The following is a 23529-nucleotide window of genomic DNA, read 5'->3' as shown; positions in this document are numbered from 1 at the left end:
TATATTTAGAATGGAAAATTAGGGGGAAAAAATCTTTTAATGAAAAGAGGGAAGGAAAGGAAAAAGGATATTTCTGAGTTCTAAAATACTATATTATTACCTACAAAGGAATTCTTTTAATAATTGAAGCAGGGAGGCCCAACAGTCTTGAGAGCAAAGAATGCTCAGCATTCACCTCCAAAGACCTTCTTTATTCTGGATATCAGACACAGTATGCTCATGATGGGGGAATCAGACCTCTGTATTTCACACAACACCACTAGTCATAACTTGGAAGGTTTAGCTGGCAATGAATAAATATTGAGCCTGTGAATTCAAAATAGTCCTTGAATTACCGCCTTCAGCAGTAACATGCATTTTAAGCAACATATTTCAAGTTTGCAAATCGCATCCTGATGAGTCTCGTTCAGAGGATCTCCCCCAAAATTAGGTAAAAATATTTCACTTAAGAAATGCAATCCCCAGGGCACTAGATATGCTTCACTGCAGATTAGTTAGAGCCTGTGGAGTTATGAGATTCCTGAGATGGAGAGCTGAAGATTCCAGGAATTCTCTCAAAGGTGAAATGATTAACCAACCTTTTGTTCCTAGACAACAATAACATAGAAAGCAGGTCTGCATTCACTGAGTCCTGCACTAGACTTGTCTTCTACTTTTTCTGAAGTATTTATAAGCCTGAAATCTGAGATCGAGTTAGACTTTCATTTTACAATTATTAGTGAAATGCAGATCAAAATATTAGTGATAAAAGTACGATACGACTTAAAAGAGTGGCAGCTTATCTCCCTTGGATCCTTTTCTGAAGATTTAAACCTATTCTATAAATAATTACTAATTTTTCAAACCATAGTAAAACATGTGATATGCTGATCCTCACTATTTAACCGGGTAAAAGTCGGAGCTGCTGCTTATCTGTACCAGAATAGGGCCTGTTGTCACATGCATGCAGCAAAACTTTTGGAGCAGGTAGAAAGAAGAGGAAAAGTCAGTGTGGAGACCGCGAAAGAAGTTTTGCCAATTATCTCATCAAGAGGAAAAATTTCCCGTCTTCTCCACCTGGAACTGGCCATCGATCCAGCTACCAAATTTTGCCTTCTGGATCACAAATGATATTGCAATCAACTGCTCAGACAAAACAGCTCTCATACATGTTCCAGAGCTAAAATTTATGCATTTAGGGGATTTTTTTTTAAACTGTCTCTAAAATAGTGACGCTACTACAGTGAATCAGTGGGCGGGTGGAGGAGATTCTGGATTGATTTTTGGATTTAGCACGTAAATTCTAGGTCCTGCTTTATATGCCTGTCTAGAAATTACCCTAAAAGTTTTAAACCAGGATTTACATTGTAACACGAAATAAACAGGAATGATAACAAAGATCACAGAAAGAAAAGGTAATGAGCTCCCTGCAAGAATCTTTTTTTAATAAGCCAGCAGTATTGTTCTGTACTAAATGTACATTTACTGTGGCGCTAAAACATAATAAAAATGCATTGGCTTGTTTTCCTCCCAAAAGCAAACGTAAAACATGATTCATTCAAAAACATTAGTGGAATCTTCTAATAGCTAGTTGATCAAACACAACAAAAAGGAAAGCGATACTACCTCAGCAACACGTCAAACGCACAGGAATACAAACTGAAGATGATTTGATCTGTTCTTGCGGTGTTTGGTATCAATATGCAGGGTACATTTTATGGGCTGATAGGAGTAAAATTAATTGTAAAACTACACCGTCTGTTTCTGTGACTTTTCTTCAACAAGGTAAGTTGTTATTACATAGAAATTCAGCAGATAATACCTCTGGCCTTCCTTAACACTGCTTATTTAAAGGAACAACAAAAGTTTATTTTAGTCCTGTTTAGTGTAAGTTGTTTAGTAAGTTAAATTTACCACCTCCACCAGTCTTCAGAGAGAAATCTTCTGATGTAAAGGAACAATTTCTTTATTCATTATAAAATGTCCTTTATTCATAAAATGTGTACCTAAGACCAATTTGAAGTATGCATATGGCTATGTATATTAAAAGATCACTTTATATATATTATATAGTCTATGTTTAAATGTTGAACTTCAGCTTTTTTCTTTTAAATTCTTGTGACGTAAAAGTTATAGGAGCACAGCTGTCCTATTTATTTTGCATGCCTATAGAAACTGACTTCCGTGCTGTATGCAAACCCTCCTCAATTCTAAAAATGAGCCTTAGATTTGCTTAAATAATTGTCAGTGCAAATTGTCCAGAAGAAATAAACCGCAGTGTGTGCGGTTTATCACCGCAGCAGCCGCCGGCGAGGCTGGCTCTGCTCAGAGGGACTCCCGGGCTCCCCAGGCTGCTTTTTCCTGCCCTCACCCCTGGCTCCGCGGGGGCTTAACCCGCTGCTGTTGGTTTTCCCGGGACGGAGGACTCGCCGGTTGGCGATCCGCCGGCGAGGGACAGGAGCTGCGGGCCAGGCTGCCCGGCCGCCCGCCTTAGCTCTGCGCGTTGCTTTGCCCGCTTATCAAGTCAGGCCAATGTGCCTTATTTTTTCTTGGTCATCAGGATTTTTTTACGCAGTGTGGCGGTTTCCGAGCGTTTTGCTGAGACTTCGGCCGCGACGGGCAACGCCGTTGCCGACCACCACCAGCCCTGGGTGCCCAGCGGGGCGTTGGCGGGGCCTTTTCGGGGGGCTGCGGCCTCCTCGCTGGGGCGGGCAGCGCTGGAAGCTTCCAGCAGCTTCCGCAGGGCGTCGAGGTGCCAGCAGTGGCGGCTGGGTGTGGGCTGGGGTCCCCGCCATGCAGCACCCCGCTCTCGGCGGAGAGGGGGGCGGCCCGACGGGCGGCCGCGCCGCTTGGCCTCGGCTGCGTGCGGCGCCTCAGCCACCGCCGCCACACACGGGCCGTCGCGCGTGGCCGCCCACCCGCCTGCCTCCCGCCGAGGCGAGGCTCCGTGCCGCCTCTGGCACGAACAACTCCTTCTCCCCTCCTTCGCCGCCAGCATCCCGCCTCTCTTTTATTAAACGTCCGCGCTGCCCTGCGTTAGCCCGCGCCGAGGCCCACAGGCCACCTGCAGCCCCCCCCCCCCCCCCCGACACCCACACCCACGCTGCGGCCGCCACCGCCCCCCCGCGCCTCTTTTCGCGGGAGCGGGTGGCTGGAGACGGAGGACACGGCGCGGGCTTTGGTTGGCGCGCCCGCCCTCCCGCCGCCCCCCCCCTCCCGCCGGCGCCCGGCCGGGCTGGCGGCGGCGCAGGCGCAGCGCCCGCATTCCATCATGGCGGATCGGTCGGGCCGCGGTCGGTGGCGCCGGCGCTGAGGCGGGGGTGCGGCGCCTCGCACGGTGAGTGCTGCCCCGCCGCCAGCGCGGGGACCGGCTTCTCGCCGCTTCCCCCGCGGGCGGGCCCGGGGAGAGCAGCGTTCCCCACCCAAGACGCGGCGGGCAGTGCCAGGAGCGGGCGGCCCCGCGGGGGCGGTGGGGTGCCCGTCGTGTGGGGCCACTGAGGGGGGGTTCGGCGCGGGGAGACGCGGGCGGCTGGCGTGTGGGGCAGCGGGGGAGGGTTAGCGGCGGGGAGGAGCGGGGTGCCCCGGGGTATGGGGCAAATGTGAGGAGGTGGGAGGTGCCCTGGCATGTGGGGCAGGGGTGGGGGCTGAGGGATGCCCCGTGGTATGGGTAAGTGTGGGGGCTGAGGGGTGTCCCGGGGTATGGGACAGGTGGGAGGAGATGGGGGGGCCTGGGGTATGGGGCAGGGGTGGGGGCTGAGGAGTGCCCTGGGGTATGGGGAAGTGTGGGGGCTGAGGGGTGCCCCGGGGTATGGGGCATATCTGTGGCGGGAGTGGGCCCTCGGGTGTGAGGCTTGTTTGGGGTGTACGGGAATGGGGCAGATCTGAGGGGAGAAGCAGAGTGCCAGGGGTATGGGGCATATCTATCGAGGGAGCGGGTTGCCAGGGGTATGGGGCAGGCATGAGGTGAGGGGGGGGCCATAAGAGGGAGGTGGGCAGCGAGGAGCCCGGGCAGTGGGGCAGGTGGGAGGGGGCAGCGAGGAGCCCGGGCAGTGGGGCAGGTGGGAGGGGGCAGCGAGGAGCCCGGGCAGTGGGGCAGGTGTCGTGGGGCAGCGAGGAGCCCGGGCAGTGGGGCAGGTGGGAGGGGGCAGCGAGGAGCCCGGGCAGTGGGGCAGGTGTCGTGGGGACAGCGGGGTGCCCGGGCTGTGGGGCAGGTGGAAGGGGGCAGCGGGGTGCCCGGGCTGTGGGGCAGGTGCGGGGTGGGGGCAGCGGGGTGCCCGGGCTGTGGGGCAGGTGCGGGGTGGGGGCAGCGGGGTGCCCGGGCTGTGGGGCAGGTGTCGGGGGGCAGCGGGGTGCCCGGGCTGTGGGGCAGGTGTCGGGGGGCAGCGGGGTGCCCGGGCGCTGAGGTGGATGCGGGCAGCGGGGCGACGGGACCGGGCCGGCGGAGGGGGCCGAGCCCGGCGGTGGCGGCGGCGCCCGGGCCGGGGTCGCTCGCGGGCGCCGCGGCAGCCGCCCGCGCCTCCGCGCCGGTGCCCGCGAGTCCCCGGGGCCGCGCGCGCCAGCCCGGCCCGGCCCCGGCGCGCCGCGCGCCCGCTGCCTCGCCCGCGCCCCCTTCTCGCCCGCCGTGTGTTGGCGGCGGGGGGCCGAGGGCTGAAGTCGTGTCCCCCCCCCGCCGCAGCCTTCCCCCCCCCCCCCCCCCCAACCGCCGCTGCTCTCCCTCCTCGGCAGCCGGAGCTGCTGCCTGCAAATGCCACGTAGCCTTGTAGCTGTTCCCCTTGAGTGCTCAGCGGCGGAGCAGCAGACGCCTCCCCCCGCCTCGCCCGGGCCTGGGGCAGGGGGAGGTCAGTGCTGTCATCCAGTGTTTGGGTGGCGACCGTCCCTCGCCCTCCCCCCGCCACCTTTGTCCCCCTCTGCCGTGGGGCAGCGGCAGAGGTGGGGACCCTCCTGGGGCGGCTTTTCAGCGCAGCCCTCTCTGCTGCCTCCCTACCAAGGGCTGTTGAGTTCAGCAGTGTGGGCCGAGCGCTGGGGGGAGGCTCCGGGCGCCCCCAGTCCCCCGGCGCCCCCCGGCTGAGCGCTGCCCGCACGGCGCTTCGTGGTCATCTCAGAAAACAGGGTGACACTGCGTTGCTGGCAGGTGTTCTTGCTTCCTGGTAGTAGCTGCCTCTCAGCTGATTTCTGAGTTTCGTTTCTGCTGTTTAAAACTTGCTGCTCAGACTTTTTTGTTGGAATGATGGATATGCTCTGTAAAGCTAATACATTTTCAGAATGGGGGTTATAATGTTTCAACTTCTATGTTTTCTTTGATTTTTTTTTTTTTAATCTTTTCTGCTCTGTAGTATTTGAGTTTTGATGTCGGAAGTCATTCTTTGTTTTACCATGTGCCCGGTTCTTAATATTGACACATAGTGCTACTTCAGATAAGTTCTTAGCTGGCCTGGTATGGGCATACTTATAATATGTACTTCCCAATGTTCTTTTAATGTATTTATCCTTACAACATTTGGTTCAATAGGGAAATAGTATCTCAGTCACAGATGGAAAGACTGAGGCACAGAAATATTTATGGCCCAAGGTCACACAGGAAGTATGTGGTGAGGCAGGGAATTGAGTCTAGATTTCCTGAAACTCAGATTAGCATTTTAACCAGTGAAGCATCCTCTCTGTATTTGAAGCCAATAAATTGTCCTTGGAGTTAATACTCGGGATAAAAGAAAGGACTTTGTGTTTTGTTCAGTATCTTTGTGAGTAAAAAGCAAAACCTGAGTTGCTCCCCACAATTGCATTCCTTTTTCTTGATTTCTGTAATTTGTGTGTGAAAATGATTAAAAATACAAAAAATGTTGACTTTCTCAAGACTGTGTGGATAATCATGCATCTGCAAAAACAGCCATCTATTTTGTTGTCTTCCTTGCCAGGTCTTTTTACCTTCCTGTGTTAAATCTTTGCAAGCTTTGGAGTGCTGTTGCTGTCTGGGACTATTCTGTTGTTAGCTAGGATCAAATGAATCTAATATTCTGCAATGCTGAGTTGAAAGCAGTCTACCACACTGGTACACTGGCTTTTATAGCCTGTATCTTAGTTCGTAATTTTTAAATACGGTGCTCTGAGTTACTGACTTGTACTGATCATCTTGTAATAGCTTGTTTCAAGGGACTTTTAAGTCGATCACTCTGTTGTATGTTCAGTAGTGTGGCAACAAGTTTTTTGAAAGCTTGATGTTAACTGCAAATAAGGAGCACTTTGACAATGCACTGGAATAATTAAAACTTTTTGTTTTGCATCTGCACAAATGCATGTTGCTGGCAGATTTATTCCTAAAATACTAAAATAGCTTATGTTTGTTTGTAAAAAGTCGTAGTTAATTTTACTAGAACGTTTTACTTGTCAATAGTTGTAAAGGATTGAATGTTAAATAATTCAAAATAATAATTCCTAGTATATTCACCTTTGTAGAGAATAAAGATAACTTTGTCTCTACGAATTTGTTTCTTGCCACAACCCTTTTTCACAAATTGGGTCCTCCTTTGATGGTGCACTGAAACCAAATTTGCAACAAAGTTGAATGTACGTGTTCTATGCAAGACTTTAACCCTCTTTTATTTGGGTTTTTTTGGAGGCTAGCATTTGCATCGTGTTGACTGTGTGGGTTTGCACACCCATACCAACAATCTTTCATCTTTTATATTTATTTTTAGAAAAGTTTTGGTGAGTTCTTAAAAAAAAAAAAAATTGTCTGTACTATGCAGACAGTAAAAATTCCAGTGTTCTTTTCATAAGAGATAGTGCTTGGCCTTGGCAAACACTCACCAGGAATGTTGTGCTTTTGAGCGGTACAGTGTATATTTGTAGACTGGTCTGTACACCCCTTGCTGAAAAATGTTTTGGAATCCCTTTGGGTGAATTATAAGTAAATTAAAATACGTGTTTATTTTAAGTTCGGAAAAAGGAAAACAGAGCTGCTGTTGGATGTCATGCTAATTCTCCAACTTGGAAGGCTTCTTGTCAAGCTACAGAAGTATGCACACTTGTGACTTTCAAGAAAATATACATTCTTACAATATTCTGTACCAAAGTGGAAAGCTGGTATAAAATATTGTAAGAATGTTTTCCCTAGTTATATTTTCTTAATTTCCTGTCATCATTTCCTTTAATCAAAAAAGAATTTTAGATTTATCTCTGAAAGCAGATGGGAAAACTTCAATATTAGTAATACTGCAATAGTCAAGAGATTTGGAAGGAAAAAAATAGTATTTGTCACTTCTAACTTTGCTAGATCTCAAAATGATCAAGTCTTTTAGCTGAACTGTTGGTATTTAAAATTATGATGATGTTTTGCTCCAATTACAAGGCCTGTGAATATCAGAGAAATAACCTTTTTGATTTTTCACCTGTTTTTTAGCAAGTTGTCAGGAAATTCACCAAGGTCAGGATGGTTGGTTTTCAGCTGTTATCTTTGCTGCAAGCCAGACCTTAACTGAAAAGTTTTGGATTCCTGAGTGAGGAGCACACACTGAACTCTTTATTGCATTCTTGAAGAGCTTATTGTAAAAGCAGCGATAATTTATTCTTTCAGTGGTGCTAACAACAATCCTCTCTGTGTATTGACCAGCATGGACAGACCACTGGCTCAGAGCCCTCAGTCTATTTCAATCTTAATGTAAATCTGCTATTGTTTGGAGTATCTTGATTGATGTGGAAAATGCTCAAGATTCACTTTTAGAGTATTGAGGCCTGGGACTTTTTTTTTTTTTTTTTTTTTTTTTTTTTTTGCTTATGTCTCACTAAAAGTAGTTTGGGAAGACATGATTAGGCTATGACTTCAGAAACATCTGTGACTTCAAGACAGTATCACCTTTCTGGTGAAAATAACAATGAGTCTGCTGTATTTGCAGGACAGTATGAGAGCGTCTCCTCTCTGGCTCGGTACAAACTCAGTCAGCTTAGTCAAAGCTGTCTCAGTGAACTGTGGGGACAGTGCTTTCTGATAATGTTCCAGTAAAGCTGCAGAACATACATGTCAGTGCCTTACCTTTAGAAGATCAATTATGAAGTGAACAATATTTGCAAAGCCTGCAGTGTTTTGGCTCTCCAAACTATAAGGCTGGTAATTCATGATCCTTAACCTGCAGTTTAGGAACTGGAATTTGGTACTGGATACAGTACTAAAATACAGCTTGAGATACATATACATATTTTTTGGAAATGGATTTTTTTTCATTATTACTGTCATAAAAAGCAATAAAAATTTGAGTGGATAAATATACTTAATTGTGACAATGCTTTTTTAAAAAAACTGGAACCTTCTTCATTGCTTAACCCATGATCTAATTACCGAAAAGCAGCTTGAATGCAATGGAGTGTCTTTTGCTAATATGTCATTAAATGTGTATTTGATATGTTTACACAGTTGTCCAGTTTTGCATTCTGTACATACTTAATGTATAGAAAGCTGTGTGAGATCTTCCCGATTTCTTCATAGCAGAATCTTCCTGGAGTTTTATTTGCTGAGTCTAGTGGAGTTAATCACTGGCTGTTCACTGATGGTTTCTGCTGTTTTATTGAATATAAGTTGTTTCTGCACATTTTTTTCTTAAGACTTTGCCTACCAGACATTAAAGCAATCTTTCTTTTTCTTTTCTTTCTTTCTTTTTTTTTTCCTCAGAAGGAAGACTGAGGGACACAGTACAACACATTGCCCGCACTACCATAGGCACTGACTGTATACTGTTAATCAACAGGAGCAAATTCACATCAGGAGAGTGTCAACGGTAATTAGACATAATTTACTATTCTACCAGATTTTTTTCCTAAGTTTCCAAGCAATGTTTTAAGGTGAAAGAATATAGAAATATTTTGATAGCCTTTTAAGCTTAGTACTCCTTTTTTGGAATAAATTTTTGGATAACTTATTATCAGATGGAAAAATGAATGAGGGGAGAAAGAACTGATAGTGTTCTTGAGGTAAGAGGGCATTCAGGATTTTCATATAAACATTGATCTTACATTCTGTACATTCACAAATTATGTTGATCACTTTCACTCACTATTCTTGTTTAGACAAAATTCGTATCAAAGGCTTCACCTAGAGCAGCCTTATCTTTATTTTGACATTAATCTCACACTTTTCTTTCTTAGCTGGAAGTCTTGTCTTAGTGAGACTTACATAACTGGCCTTTGGATAGGGAAAGTAAACCCTGTTTTTAGTAAAATGCATTTCCTATGCAGAATACAGTTCAAATTAGTGGTAACATACAGGTAAGTGACCCAATATGATGTTGCTTAGATAAGCTGCTTTTAATTGAAGCTCACAGAATTCTAAGTGTGTATCTGTTAAAAAAAAAAAAAAAAAAAAAAATCCTGGAAGGAAATCCATCAGTATGAGGTCCTTTTTTTTTCTAGTGAAAGGAAGAATTCTTTGACTATCTGTTTTTTTTTGATGACAATTTCTGTGAGTTGTCTTGTAACATATAATACTCTAAGACCTTTATGAATGCACAGTGATTGCTTTCATGGGGGAAAAAAAAAGGTAAGTTTTAGAACCTATTGTCTAGAACAATGTATTTTTAAGTGGAAAGAGGCAGATGTAGTATGAAGTATTTGTGAATTGGAAAGCGCGTTTTTGATATAAAGGCATAAAGTGAGTATGTCATGGAGACCATCATTAAGCTTTTTCTAAAAACAACCTTTTAACCTTTTTCTTGAAATACATAAAACCACCTGTTGCTTTGGTGGAGGCCTAAATATACAAATTCTTATATATGAATTCGTATATCACTATGTATTTGTGGATTAGGAGAGAATATTTGTTAATATTACTCAGAAGGAATATCTGCCTATGCTACATAACCAATACACTGTATTTAATTCAACCTGTCACATAACAAGTTTTTGATCACTTTGTATTTTTGGAATGTTGGTCGTCTATAGTTTGCAAAACTGTGTTCTTTGGATTAACATGACTGTTGAATTAAGGATAGAAATCACACATCTCCTGTGCTGCAGAGAATGAAATTGCATTTTTCTGTTAAAATCTGAGTGCTATCTAGTGAGTTAAAAAGCAGGCAAGCAGATTTTAGATTTTCTGTGAAGGGGATATCTTTTTGCTGAGGTTAGATTCCCTCTAACGAAGAATTCATTTTCACAGTGTGACTATGTGTCAAAATTCAAATTTAATACTTTATGGTATGCTTATTTGTGTAGGGCAGTTGAGTCATTCAGGTTTTCCCGAATTCTTTCTTGTTTGGTTCACAATTGTCTAAATTAATCAAGGAAGGACTTGAAGGGTAGCTAGTCAATGTAGAATAGAATGAGATAGGAAAGTAGGTGATTACATGCAAAACAAGACTTTTGGGAGAAAAGTTAGTGTATATTGTGAGAAATATATCAATCAGCAGGTGGATTTCTTACAAAATATAGAAAAATTGTGACAACCTCGTTATAGTCTTCTGAAGTTGCATAGGTATTTCACAAGAAGAATGTTTCATAGATGTTAAACAGCAGATAAAAATACTTCATGGATAGCCACAATTTTACTGCCCTTCAATAAACATCTTCAACATTGATATCTCTTTAATGGGAATTCATTGCTTTTGGTGTGCTATGTGGAGTATTAAAATATTCCAGTCTAGTTGATTGGTCTGTACCATTAATACATAACTTTTATTAGCTCATCACAGTACACTTGCTTGAAGGAGTAAAGGCTTCCTTAAATACTAAATACCTGCAAAACAGTGAGTATTAATATTATGTGTGTATTCTTCAGCTTTGAAAGGTGTTGTATGAATTTTAAAAATACATTTTAACTGTATTTTTGCTACATAATACCTAGTTTTTAAAATATAAACTTCATAAAAAATAGGAAAAAATACATAAATTGTGATTCTTAGATTCTTCAAAACTGTATTAGTTTCCACTGATGCTCTTATATGAAGGTGTGATTACATATCCAAACTTGTAACAGTCTAAGCTGTTTTACCAATAAGTATTTAAAGCTTGGATAAGAAGCGAATTACTTCTATGTGTTACCATGCATCAGCTGAACTACGATAAATGGTCATATGTGTGTTCATGGCCTGTCACAAATGCTGGGTGAAGTGTATTTGCTTAAGCCTCGTGTGTATGATCTCATACTTGCGTTTTTACCTTGCATTTTCCATGTCCTAAAACATGCACTTCGTCCATTATTATGAGACTGCTCAGATGTGGTAATTTAAGTAATTTATTGGTGTGTTTTAGCCCTTGGTCTAAGTATAACATGTTTTAACCATACTAATTTGATCTGCTATGCAGCTAAAGCATTAAGCTTGGATCTCTTTATATTGAGCAAGAAAAAAAGTCTTCAGTTTAAGGAAAAAAATTATGTTTATATATAAAGTTTGTATAATTTCTTGATTTGTAAAAATGGTTTGTTTTTGCTATATTTTTGTGCTCGTTTTTAAAGTCATATTTTCTAAGACTTTCAATTACTGTCAATTCATTGATACAAACAAGTTTTTTTAATGTATGCATCACACATTTCTAATTCCCAGAAGCAGACTGAATCAAAATTAGTAGAAAACTGACCTCTGCTTTGCTTTGTGCCTGTATAAACCTGAAAACAAACTCTTGATTGTATTAATGTTGTGAAGTCTTGTTTTTATCTTGTTTTGTTGGATTAAAATGCAACTGACTACTTTGACCAAGCTTTTAGTAGGAGCCTTTCCTGGAAATAGTACTGTTGGTGTTGTTTTTGATAATCTGAATGATTGCTTTCTCCTAGAACCAGGCTTCTTAAAAAAAAAAAAAAAAAAAAAAAAAAAAAAAAAAAAAAACTTCTGATGTTTAAAATATGAAATTTAAACATTTAGAAAACTGCTTTTGGATCTTTGAAGCAAAGAGCTTTTTCAACTGGTATGAAAGAAAATTTATGAAGAAATTGAATTGATTTTTTGAGGGGGGGGAATTATTGTGAAAGGGATTCAGCTTACCTTCCACCTCAAGACAAAGTTTGTCCCATAGGGAAGAATTGTATTTAGTTATCAAAATAGGCAACCTGAATTTTAGAAGTTTGGGGCACGTGCTGCTCTATGTGGAAACTTGCAGTTCCCATCTTGTAAATCTTGGCACCAATTTAAACACTTTGCTTCATCTGTTCAGATCTATAGTTGCTTAAAGGTGTAAACTCTAGCTATTTTTTGGTGACTGATTAAGGCTTCTCAGTAGGTCGTTAATGCATTATCAGCAAGATGTGGAACAGATTATCCTATTTTTAGGTACTAACGGATGATAATAGGACCTGTGCTTGTAAGAGCAGTGTTGTCCTAGAGTTGCATACATTATTTGCAAAGAAATATCCTACTAGCTTTCCAGCTGTTCTTAACCACTGTTAATGTAATGATTGTCATTGCACTGTGAGGATGCTGTAACCATTCTTGTTGAAATGAAAATTTGTAAGAGTGAGAAGGGAAGACCCTACAAAGAGAACCATGTGCTCTTCTTGTGACACAAGTCTGAATTTTTCTTAGATCATGCGCTTACTTCTTAATGGAACATGTTGTATATTACTTCCATAACTTCTAAGTCATTTAGGTAGGCATCTGATACAGCATTTCAGTAGTATGTTGTTAATGTGTAAATAAAAGTTTTCATCAAGGCCTGAGCAACAAGAACACTGCCTTGAAATTTGGGGAGCGCAGCTTCACGTTTTAAAAAAAGTAATGTTAGAAATCAGTATATTGTTACATTGAAGGCTTTTTCATCTAGGTTTGAAAATGTGCTTTGTGTGGCTTTAGGACATTAAACTGAACAAATTAATTTATGCTAGAACATCTCATCTTTCTAGCCAGTGGAAAGAAATAGTTTTGCATTTAATTCTTTTTTAACAACACCCATACAGCTGGAAAATATCTTAATCCTATTATTTTTGTTTTTTGAAAGAATGAAACACTTCAAGGTCCTAGTCCTTTGAGGTGTTCAGTTCTTTTAAGCCCTTTTAGAAAAGGGAATAGCACCTTTCAGGAACCACCTGGTTTTGTTGTGGGCCTATGCACTTAGAAAGCGAATGTTAACTACAGAAGTGCCTAGGATATTGTCTATTTTGCTGGTGATAAGAGTAAAAACATAAAATACCTAAAACAATAGAAGAGAATATTTATCTAAAAGTAATGTAATGTTTACATTATAGAATTGTAAATACAAACTTTATGGGCCTCCTAAGTTAGTAATTACAGAGCAGAGGTATAGGTATGGCCCTAATATGACTAATGAGCTGTCAAATAACAGCTCGAAACAAGTCAAATCTAATATACTTCCAGCATTGACAGGTAGTCTGTCTTCAGCTTCCAGATCTTAATAGTGAAGTTGCTCCTGTGAAAAACAGGAAGAAGCCCTGCTTTCACCAGGGCAACATGTATTCTCCTATAGGATGAACATTACCCTTCAAATTGTGTGTTTACCTCCACCTCCTCACCCCCATGGTTTAGATCTCTCCAAAAACTTAAGGGCCGTAGTATCAGATTATAAAAATAATTGTCTGAAATACTGTGATCAATTGCTTGGGTAGATTTTATTTGGGGGGGGGGTGGTTTTATTTTTTAAAAAAAAACCTTCCTGACATGGTCATATCAGAAACTTGGTCCAGGCTGGCATCACAGAGTTCCCGTGGGCCCTGGTAAGTTGTATTTACTGTTACTCTGTGGCTTTTTAGGTTTTTTGCATTGCTATATCAGGGCTTTCTATCTCAAGCTTACATCTCCTTCAGGGAGCATTTTACAGGCAATTAGGTCTCACAGTACCCTGAGAGACAGGCGACGTTAGTATTCCTTAGAAGAAAAGTGCCTTTCTGTCCTGTAATTTGCTAATTGGATTATTTTTCCTGATCTCGCTCCGACAGAGCACTTACGCTTTGGGGTTTTCTTGTCCACGGGTTGTACTCATCAGTGGTCACAAGTACTAAGCAGATTTCTACAGTTTTTAAGAAGCCACTTGAGGTCCTTCTGGTGATTAACCTAATGTATTTGATTCCCAAATAGTCTTTGTGAGGGTAGAAGGACTAGTCAGACTGTGATAAAAAGTTTGTAGTTACCTTCTGTATTTTACCGTGGAGGCTATTAGCACTACTTTGGAATAAGCATTTAAGTAACAGTTAAACTCTCTGGAAAACACAGGGAAATATCTATATGGGTCTGTCAGAGTTAACATCTGTTTCGCCACTTAAGATATTCCCTGCTGTACCTTTGAAAGCTTCCAGCAAAATAATTGTTAAAGTCGTTGTTTGGGACGTGGTCCTAAGAAGCAGAATCTCTTGTGTGACAGCGACAGTAGTGAAATGCTAAGATTATGTGATTCTGATTCCTATTGCCTCTGATATTTAATGTGTTAAGCATGTAATTCTACACCATAGCATCTGCCATAAAACAATAATTTAGATATTCTGGAAAATTCTCACTTTTTAAGATGTTAAAGGAGAAAAATATTTTAAAGAATAACTCTGGAAGAAAACATTTAATGCAGAGCACTGAAATCTTATGACTGTAGGGACAGGGCAGCATTTTGTTGTTTCTCTTGTTTTATTTAGGCCACAGACCCTAGGTCAAAAACTACATTGAATTTTTCACAGCTGTAAGTATTATGAATTTTGGACTGTGCATACTTGTTGGATAAGTCATGAAGAACACTTTCAGTATCAAAGTTGTGGTGCCTTTTTGGCTAGAAGCCCAACCTAACATAAGATGGTGCAGACAAATTCACTTGGGTATCATTATAGATTATTTGCAGCATTTTAATCAAAACGTATATTTAGTTTTGAACAGATGACTGTTATAGAATGATGGTGGTCTCTTCAGAGCTTAAACTGTAACTGAGCTTCTGTTAAGTCTGATTCTGTTAAGTCTCTCACTCCCTTAATCTTGCTGAAAGTAAACCAGTCCCCCTAGAATGTCTCATGTGTGGTCCGTGGTGGAGGAGAGCTATTTTAGGATTGGGATGATATCTTAAAACACCTTGTTAATACTGTTTATTTGAAAAACAAGGGTGGGAGAGGGTATCTTGTATCTTTTTTCCTAAATGTTTCCTACCTCAAAGTTGGATACAGCATAAATTTCAAGTCTGGAGGAATGAGCCTTTTTTTAGTATTCATTAATAAGGATTGATGTTTTTGACTAGATTATTCCTTCAATAAGAAATAATCAAAAGTTGGCTACTTTTTTTGTTTGGGTCTGTTTTGTTGTTTTTAACAATCTTTGGAGATTACTGGTTCAAAATTTAACTGACAAATTACAGTGTTTTTAAAATATTCACAAATCCTGATTTGCAAGAGATCTTTTAGAGTTTAAGGCGTGAAGTATCTCAGTGTTTTCTTTCAAGCAAAGTACGTGAGTTTCATATATGTACATCAGCACAGATCCAGTTCTGTGCATGCCTTTTTTACAAAAGTAAAAGTCACTAACAAAATACATTCCTTATAATGAGACTAGATTTTTTTCCCAATTAGAGAAAAAAGAAAATACACTGGCCTTACCCGAACAAACAAAATCTCCCTTGTTAGAAAACAAGATTTTCTCCTCAGAAAGAGACATTAATTTTAACTGTGAAATACTTATTGAGGTATTGGCACCACCTGTAATTCTGGGTTTTTATGATTACTAACCATTTAGTTTTTAGTTACAATGCTAAATCTTCAGCTACCCTAAGAGAAGCTCCTAATAGCTGCAAATAAATTACATCTTCCAGCTCTTTTAAGAACTGAAGTCATCATTTCCCCCTCTGTTTTACTCGTTTCTTGCTGCCCGGGTGCAGTGTCGTGCAGTTCCTATCTGTATGTGATCCTGGAGAGTACACTGAACTTTCCAGTATTCGTGAGATCACACATTAAAAATGCAGGCTAGAGAGAAAATTTCTTGTAACTGAAACGGGTAACACAGGTGCTTTCTCTTCTTCTCTCCCTATAGACTACTCAACAGCTAAATACTATAGTAATAACATCCAACCTTGATTTAAGGATTGAGTTTGTAAAACTTAGGAAAAAACAGCTTTACCTATAATTGCTTTTTATAAAACCATAATCTCTAATGATCCAGTTCAGATTTAAAGTATTTTGAAGTTTTGGGAACCCATTTCCTAATTTGATTTACCAGGTAAAAGTCTAATTAAAGGTTTAGTTTTTAACACAATGCTGTTCTTATTGTTCTTATATTCTTATATATATATATATTCTCTCTCTCTCTCCCCCCATATATATATATATATATATATATATATATATATATAACATGTATTTTTTCTTATATATTCTCATAACAATATTGTAATGGTTTACTTCCAGTGATAAATATAAATTTATTATCTGGCTGGAAAGTTGGATAAGGCACTGAACCTAGAAATCAGGAAGTCTAACTTAAACTTCTAGCTCTCCATTAGACTTCCTCTTTGGTCCTGAACACATTGTTCTTTCTAACTTAAGTACACTGTATTTAAAACAACCCCCTCCCCTCAACTTAATCTATTTAACTAATAAGCTCCCTGGAAAAGGAACTTTCTCGTATTAAATCCAGTACTTACACTGGAAATACAGTCTTTGTGATAACTTCTGTATAGATTTATAACTTCTACTGTTTATGAAAACTGGATGGTGATCTGCTTGGGTTAGTCATGTTTGCTTTTCTGAGATTTGTGTTTTGCCAGGAAGATTCTGCTGTGTCAAAAATCTATTTTTATCAGGGTAGACTAAAATATAGGATTTGAAGAAGAAAAAGAAAAAAAAGAGGTCAAGGTAATATGGAAGATCTGTGTTTTTTTTTTTTTTTTTTTTTTTTCCCACTTGAGGTCGCAGTGTAGCAATCCAATATTTTAACCTTCTTTCCAAGAATTCTTAATGAAACATACAGTACATGTGCTACTCGCATGGTATGCTAATGGTCATTACTTACTCTCAACACTAGTCTACAGAAGTTTCTGTCCATCACGTTTTGATGTTATTCACAAATAGCTATAAAATCATAGAATAATTTAGACTAGAAGTGGTCTCTGGAGGTCATCTAGTCCAACCTTAGGCTTAAAGCAGGCTAACTTCAAAGCTAGATCAGATGCTTATTCAGTGAAGTTTTGAAAATCTCTAAGGATGGTGATTCACCATCTCTGTGCAACCTATTCCAGTGCTTGATCACTCTCATTGTAAATGTTTATATCCAGTTGGAATATATATACCTTCAGTTAGAACCACCCTGCTGTATCTTGTTAAGGTTTATCTTTTGTCCTTTACTTGTGTCCCTCTGAGAAGACTCCATTTCTGCCTGAAATTTTACCCCATTAGTTTACAGGTGGTGCTTTTCTGGAGAGTTACTTAAGATACTGGGAAAATATTTTGATGTGAAATAACAGGATCTCTTAAAAACTTGTAAATCTGTGATACATTTCAGAAATCATGTCTGTAAAATTGTTGATCTGCTGCTGGTGTTTACTGGTAACTGTTCCAAAGTTCTTGATAAAAAGGAAGCACTGCATTTATAAAGAAAAATGGATAATTCCAAACGTAACTTTTTATTAGAGGTGTTATTTTTAAAACTTTGAAGTTGTTTCTATTGTGTCATTTAAGTAGGTGTGAGTATATAAATGGAATGTGACACTTTATTCCAAGCTGGAAATCGGTAAATGGTTGAGTGATGGTTTTGTGAATCAAGTATATAGTAAGCATTGTTCCTGTTAGTCATTAACAAAATCTTACTTAAACTGCCTCCGGTATACTAGAATTGCATATATATTTGACTTTTTGATTGAAGCAAAGTCTATTTTAGATTTTAATTTTGAAGCATCTCATGAAAAAACATGAAGTTTTCCAAACGTAAAGTATGAATATCTGGTATCATATAGACTTCAGTTACCCACCTTTGTTCTGTCACTTCTGTCCAGTGAGTATAATAGCTATTTTGTATATTGATAAGAACTCTGCTTTACCAGTTGAGACACTGACTTCAGAGGGGAGTAGGCGTGAATCAATGAACACTGAGTTCAATGAGAATCCTTGGGAGCTGGATTTGATCCAGGATGACTGCAGCACTGGTTTAGAAGAATTTGGGTTGGAGAAAAGGGAACGCCAATGTTTCAGTCTTCTAGAGGCTCTGCATTTTTACTGTGTGAGGAAGTGAAGTCAGTCACAACCACTGTATACTGCAATTGTTTTCTGGAAGGCTAGTCATTAAGATTTTCTGTTTTTCTTAGAAGCTTTTGTAGCATGAGGCTGTCAGTGGAAAATATTGCCTTTTTAGTATGGTTAATGTGATTAAACATATTACATTAGCACAATGTTGAATTACTCAAGACTACTTTTCATGGTACGTTTTTAAAATCTGAACTGGTTTTATTTGGTTTAAAAGTTTTTAATATTTTATTTTGTCGTAACTATAAATAGCAAAACATAATTGTTTTAAACTCTCATTACTTTAATCTGGAATTCAGCATTCAAAACTGTTGGTAAACTTTTATACAAACTAATCTTCCTGGAAGTCTAGGAGATTCTTATTCATAGTTGCTGTATTAGAACAAAGTAACATAATATAGAAACAGTTGTGAGTGCTCAGTGTAACAAACTATGCATTACATTTATTTGACTGAATTTCAAATTGCACTGCAGAGTACTGAGGCAAATTCAATTGTTAAGGCATGCATAATCATGTTCACTTATTTGTGTCACATGTTGAGATATTAGAATGATTTTTTTTCAGATACACTAAATGAATGTATTACTCTGCTATGGGTTTGACTTTAGTTAAAAATGGTTTGTTTTACGGAATGTGACAAACCATTTCAAGATTTTAGGTGCATTTGTCTTGAAAAAAAAATCTTTAAAAGCAGTAGTTCTTTCCAGTGTGTATTTCTGTTAACTTCCAAGTGTGATATCTGCTGTTACTTGTTTTTACCTTTGTTAAAGCAGTACTACTTAAGGTTTGTTTCTGGGATGGTCAAATCACTATTTTTTGTTATGGAGTATTATGCTATATAGGCTTTAATTCATCCTTTCATTCAACCAGAAATTGGGAATGACCTTTAGCTGATGTGTACTAGAATTCATTGTAAAGAAGTGAATCAAGCAAGAAGTACTCTTGCAAAAATCTAACCTTTCTAAAACTTCAGCTATTTAATTCAGTATTAACTCAAAAACCTCCAATGCATGGTGACAAAGCCCCACAAAATGCATCCACAAATTATGTTATTGATTCATATATAATGATTCACTAATTCTCAGTATATTCTTCTGCAGCTTTGAAAACTATGGAATTTACTTCTGACCCTGATGCTTACAAATGGAATTTATTTCTTGTTTCAGATTTATTTAGTCTGGAATTTCAGAGTTTGTGTATTAGGTCATCTTTAATGTCAGACATAGGCTGTGCATTTTCAGTGCAAAAGTTTTTCTTTTCCCATGCCCAGTCTGGATAGTTGATAGTGATGATAAGCTTTAAACTTCTGGCTACCAAAAATAGAGCCTGAAAAAAAGCAATCTGAGCATCTACTACCGAGCATGTAATAGAATTAACTAACCTTCAGCTGGCTGATTCGAAAAGCTCTTTGATTCAGTTCTATCTAAAAGTGAAGTTGTCGTCTTGGGCCACAAACAACTTGCCAGATGGATTTGCCCGTCCCTGCTGACTTGTGTTGGGTTTTGGGTAAACAGAGGGTTTAGAGTGCCCTGGGGAAGCTGTGAGACTTGGTAGGACTTTGACTGTGGGAGCTGTGGATGGAGATCTGTCCAGGATCCTCGCTTCTGTGTTTCTTCCCACACAGTAGCTACTTCCCTCTCTTCAGCAGCAGCTGCCTTCCTCCCTCTGCAGCAACAAAGCTGCATTTCTGATCCTGCAGCTGCTTTAAGTGGTAAGAATTGGTGGCTGAGCTGGAAGACAGCAGGGCTAGATTCCTGGCTGTACCTAGACTGGCAGTAGCAGAGGGTGTGGGTAATGAAGATAAAATCATTTGATGCATCATGAGAGTTTTCAGTTGGATTTGTTATTATGAACCAATAGTTGGAATTTTTTCTCCTCTTTCAGTTCAAGTTCAGAAATCTTTGACATAGACTTCAAGTTCAAACTTGAGTTGAACAATGGATCAAATCGAGACCCAGTTAAAGAAAAAAGTGTTTCTAGTGGTTTGTGGTTCTGATTCATTCTCTATGATTTCATGTTATGTTTAGTGTAATTGCCAGACAAAATTTTTTCAATAACATTTTACCATTGGTTATTTCCTAGTATTTTTAAAAAACATGCTGGCAGTATGGAGCAATACAGCTTATGCAGAACAATACCAGTGAGTACAAGAATGAGAAAGTTAATGAAGGAAGCTAAATAACACTCTTAATTTCTGGGGGAGAAGACAGGATTTTGAGCAGATTTTCTGCCTTCCCTCAAAACTCATCCTAATAAAAATGATGCAGTAAATACTTTGAATTAAATCTAGTAGCGTTTTTGAGAATGAAATTGGCCACTATGACATTTGATCTTGCTCTTCTAGGAAGTCTTTACTCTTTCAGTCATCACCTCTGTTGAGTTTTAAATCTTCTCTTCTGGCTAAGAAGCTTGACAATATTTCCAAGCAAAAAAACAATTGAAAAAAAATCCTATCCCCAGCAACATCTTACATCCAAATATGAAATAACCTCCAAATAAACTATCAGGGTAAAAGTGGCTTTTCAAGAAAGATCTATAAATTTCGTTTCTTTTCAGGAAATTTTCCTGAGTATGCAACAACTCTTCAAGGATTCACTTGTATTTATCTGAATACCACCTACATTGAATAAAATAGAAAATTGGGAGTGGTGACCTGTGGATAACGTGTTCTGATGTGCCTTATTTCCCTGAAAAAAATTTTACCTGTTAACCTGGTGAGGAGTTAAGTCCCATGTCTGCTTTCCAGCAGAATGATATGTTTGAGTGCAGCAATGTGTTTTGCTGCCTGTTTTATCAGTATTTTCAACAAGCGAAGCTGTGCTCTGTAACAGTGTTTTAACAAAATGTATCGTTATGCAGTGGGATCTTCCTCTTTGTCATTAGTATTTTGTTCACTTTCAACCATCTGAACTCAGCTGTACAGCAAGATGTTACGTTTTTGGAGTCGTGAAACTGCCCAAGATTGATTAGAATGGTTTCGTTTGTGCTAGTACTTCCATTTTCTCTGACCATATGGAGGTTCCTACAAAAACATGAAATTATTCACTGTTTTTTTTTAAGTTGTCATTAACCATATAAAAACATTTATTTGATAATATTCAATGTGTAAATTCTTCATTTGAAAAATTCAAAGTTGCTGCACTAAGTAAAATACACGCATGTGTGTATATCTAGATATGAATATAAATAATATCTGTATAATTAGGAAATAGATTCAAGATTCTGAGCAAGCACATAGAGTTTGATCTCTACTCTAGAGTTTGTCTCACTTTTGTGTGACAGTAATAGAACATTTACAAATTACAGCAGTGGAAGCAAGCAGCGCTCAGCATAAAATGCAGCAGGAGTTTTATTATCTAAAGATTTATGGTAGGTGTATTCTCAGAGTGTATTTGTGGTTTAGTTCAGATCAGGGCAGTGCGTGTTGGTAGTGAGTCTTCCAGTTGTTTCCACTGACACATCTTTGCCTCGCAGAGAGCTCTCGGTGCCTCCAAACTGGATTGCTTTCGGGTGACTCTGAACCGGGGGAAGCGTTGCAGGAGGACGCGTAGCGCAGTCCCGCCGCGTTCCTGCACGGGACTCCCGTCTCCGGAACGAGAGCGGAGCCGCTCGCAGCTCTCCCGCCCTGCTGCGCGTGGAGGCGGCTTTCAGCACCAGCTGCTCGGCAGATCTGTGCTTACTGCGCTACGCTGCTTGCTAATACAGGCAAAGCCTCGGAGGACTGTGGTGTGGTAGCATAGGAGACCAGGACAGAAACTTTAAACGTTTATTTAAAGTTGCAGGTGGTATTGGGACTTGCTTCAGAATGTCTTTTTCCGCACCTGGTTATATTAGTTGGTTGAACATTTGAATGCATATTTAGTAGCTCGCTGGGGAAGGGTTTTCCCCTTTATGTTAAGGCTAATTTCTGTTGTCTCTGAGATTGTTAAATTTGAGGAGGAGGGGGAAGACTGCGTGTGAGTGCACACATAGACACACACACACGTTGAGTATTCTCAGTTTGTATATACCAAATTCCTATTAGGGAAACAATTTATCTTAAGTTTTAGCTAGAAAATGCTAAAAATAGGAGAGTTGTAGTGGAAGAAACTACCATCTTAAATTTAGCATGCTGACTGGTGATGTTACAATACAGGTATTTTTAAGTGGGATAGTTGCATACAATCTGATGAGTACATTTTCTTAGTAGCAATTGTTCAAAATCTGGCAAATGGATGGGAGATTATTTTATTCAGGAAATAAATAACATGCTAAGTTAGGTATACTTAAGACAAACCTGATCTGAATTTAAACTTTAGAGGTCATGTCTAGCCTTTGCACCTGTGCAGCGATATTTGGTCTCTTAAAATACTGTTACTTGAGCAGACCTGGAAAACAACTGGTGTGCAAAAGGAGTTTGTTTCTTTGGCAGTGTTGGGTATTTCATCATCTTGAGTTTTGTGGCTTTGACTATATCAGTTATTTTTAGATGCTTCTGCAAATGCAAGAGAATATATTTTTAAGGATGGATGCTACCAGACTATTTACCTTGTTAATACCAGAAGAAATCCTTCTAAATCTGTTATTAGAGACCTTCTTCTGTATGGAATGAGTTATCGCTAGAAAAAATGGTAACAGGCTATGATACTTCTCCCACTGTTGCTAATCTGGTGAAGAGCAATCTTACAAGTACAGAATTAATCAGGAATTTTCCTTCTCCCCTCCACCCCACCACTGTTGTTTTCATACTGGCTATATGGAGCCTAATGAGATTTTAATAGTTTTGTGTAGACTAACTCAGTTTATGCATAGTTTAGGGTTTTGTTTGTTTTTGTTATTTTTTTTATAAATTTAACGAAATGGAATATCCTAATGCAGCTTGGTGTTCTGTCTGGGTTATAAGAGGTAACAGGAAGGGAGAAGGAAACGTCAGCGTTTCCTGTATCCTGTTATCTTGTGCTTTTTATGGATGCTGAATTAATGATACACTACTTTAACAGTTGGATTGTATTTTGACTTACTGTAATTTTAGATTGTACAGTAAAAGTCTGGGAGCTATACAGTGCTTTTCCATTTACCAGTCTCCATGATACTTAAACATGATTTTCAAAGTTCTCTGCTCTTTCTCTTGTATTGCCCTAAGCTTTGTTTTCAGTGTGTCAGACTTTTGTATCAATAACATGCTACAGCACTGGAGAAAATACAGTATTTTTTTTTAATCACCTCATGGGCTTAAATGTGCATGTATATGTGAACTACTTGTCCTAAAACTTAGGTTCTGGAGTATAAACAATTTAGAAATTGTAACTCAGTTTAAAAGTGAGGTGCTGCGTAAGTGTAAATTATGCTGCTATGTAATTGCATCACTTGTAAGGCAGATTTTTGATTTTGTCAGTATATCAGTCATGGAGTACTGAGCTGAGTGTGCATGATATGTGTTTCA

At 40.0% G+C, this 23529-nt stretch overlaps 1 protein-coding gene across 2 annotated transcripts in view; it reads left to right on the top strand.

Annotated features, from left to right (window-relative positions):
• The first annotated feature begins 3240 nt into the window (after positions 1-3240).
• Positions 3241-23529, top strand: part of LOC134145271 (fibronectin type-III domain-containing protein 3A-like) — a 54918-nt gene continuing 34629 nt past the window's right edge. For both annotated transcript variants that reach the window (XM_062584633.1, XM_062584632.1), the window contains exons 1-2: positions 3241-3316; positions 8639-8744. The gene's annotated coding sequence lies outside the window, so the exon portion shown is untranslated. The remainder of the gene's footprint in view (positions 3317-8638; positions 8745-23529) is intronic.

This window comes from Rhea pennata, chromosome 11 (genome assembly GCF_028389875.1).
Source record: "Rhea pennata isolate bPtePen1 chromosome 11, bPtePen1.pri, whole genome shotgun sequence".
In the NCBI taxonomy this organism is placed as follows: domain Eukaryota; kingdom Metazoa; phylum Chordata; class Aves; order Rheiformes; family Rheidae; genus Rhea; species Rhea pennata.
The sequence above is the reverse complement of the archived record's forward strand: the minus strand, read 5'-3'. Positions and strand labels throughout refer to the sequence as shown.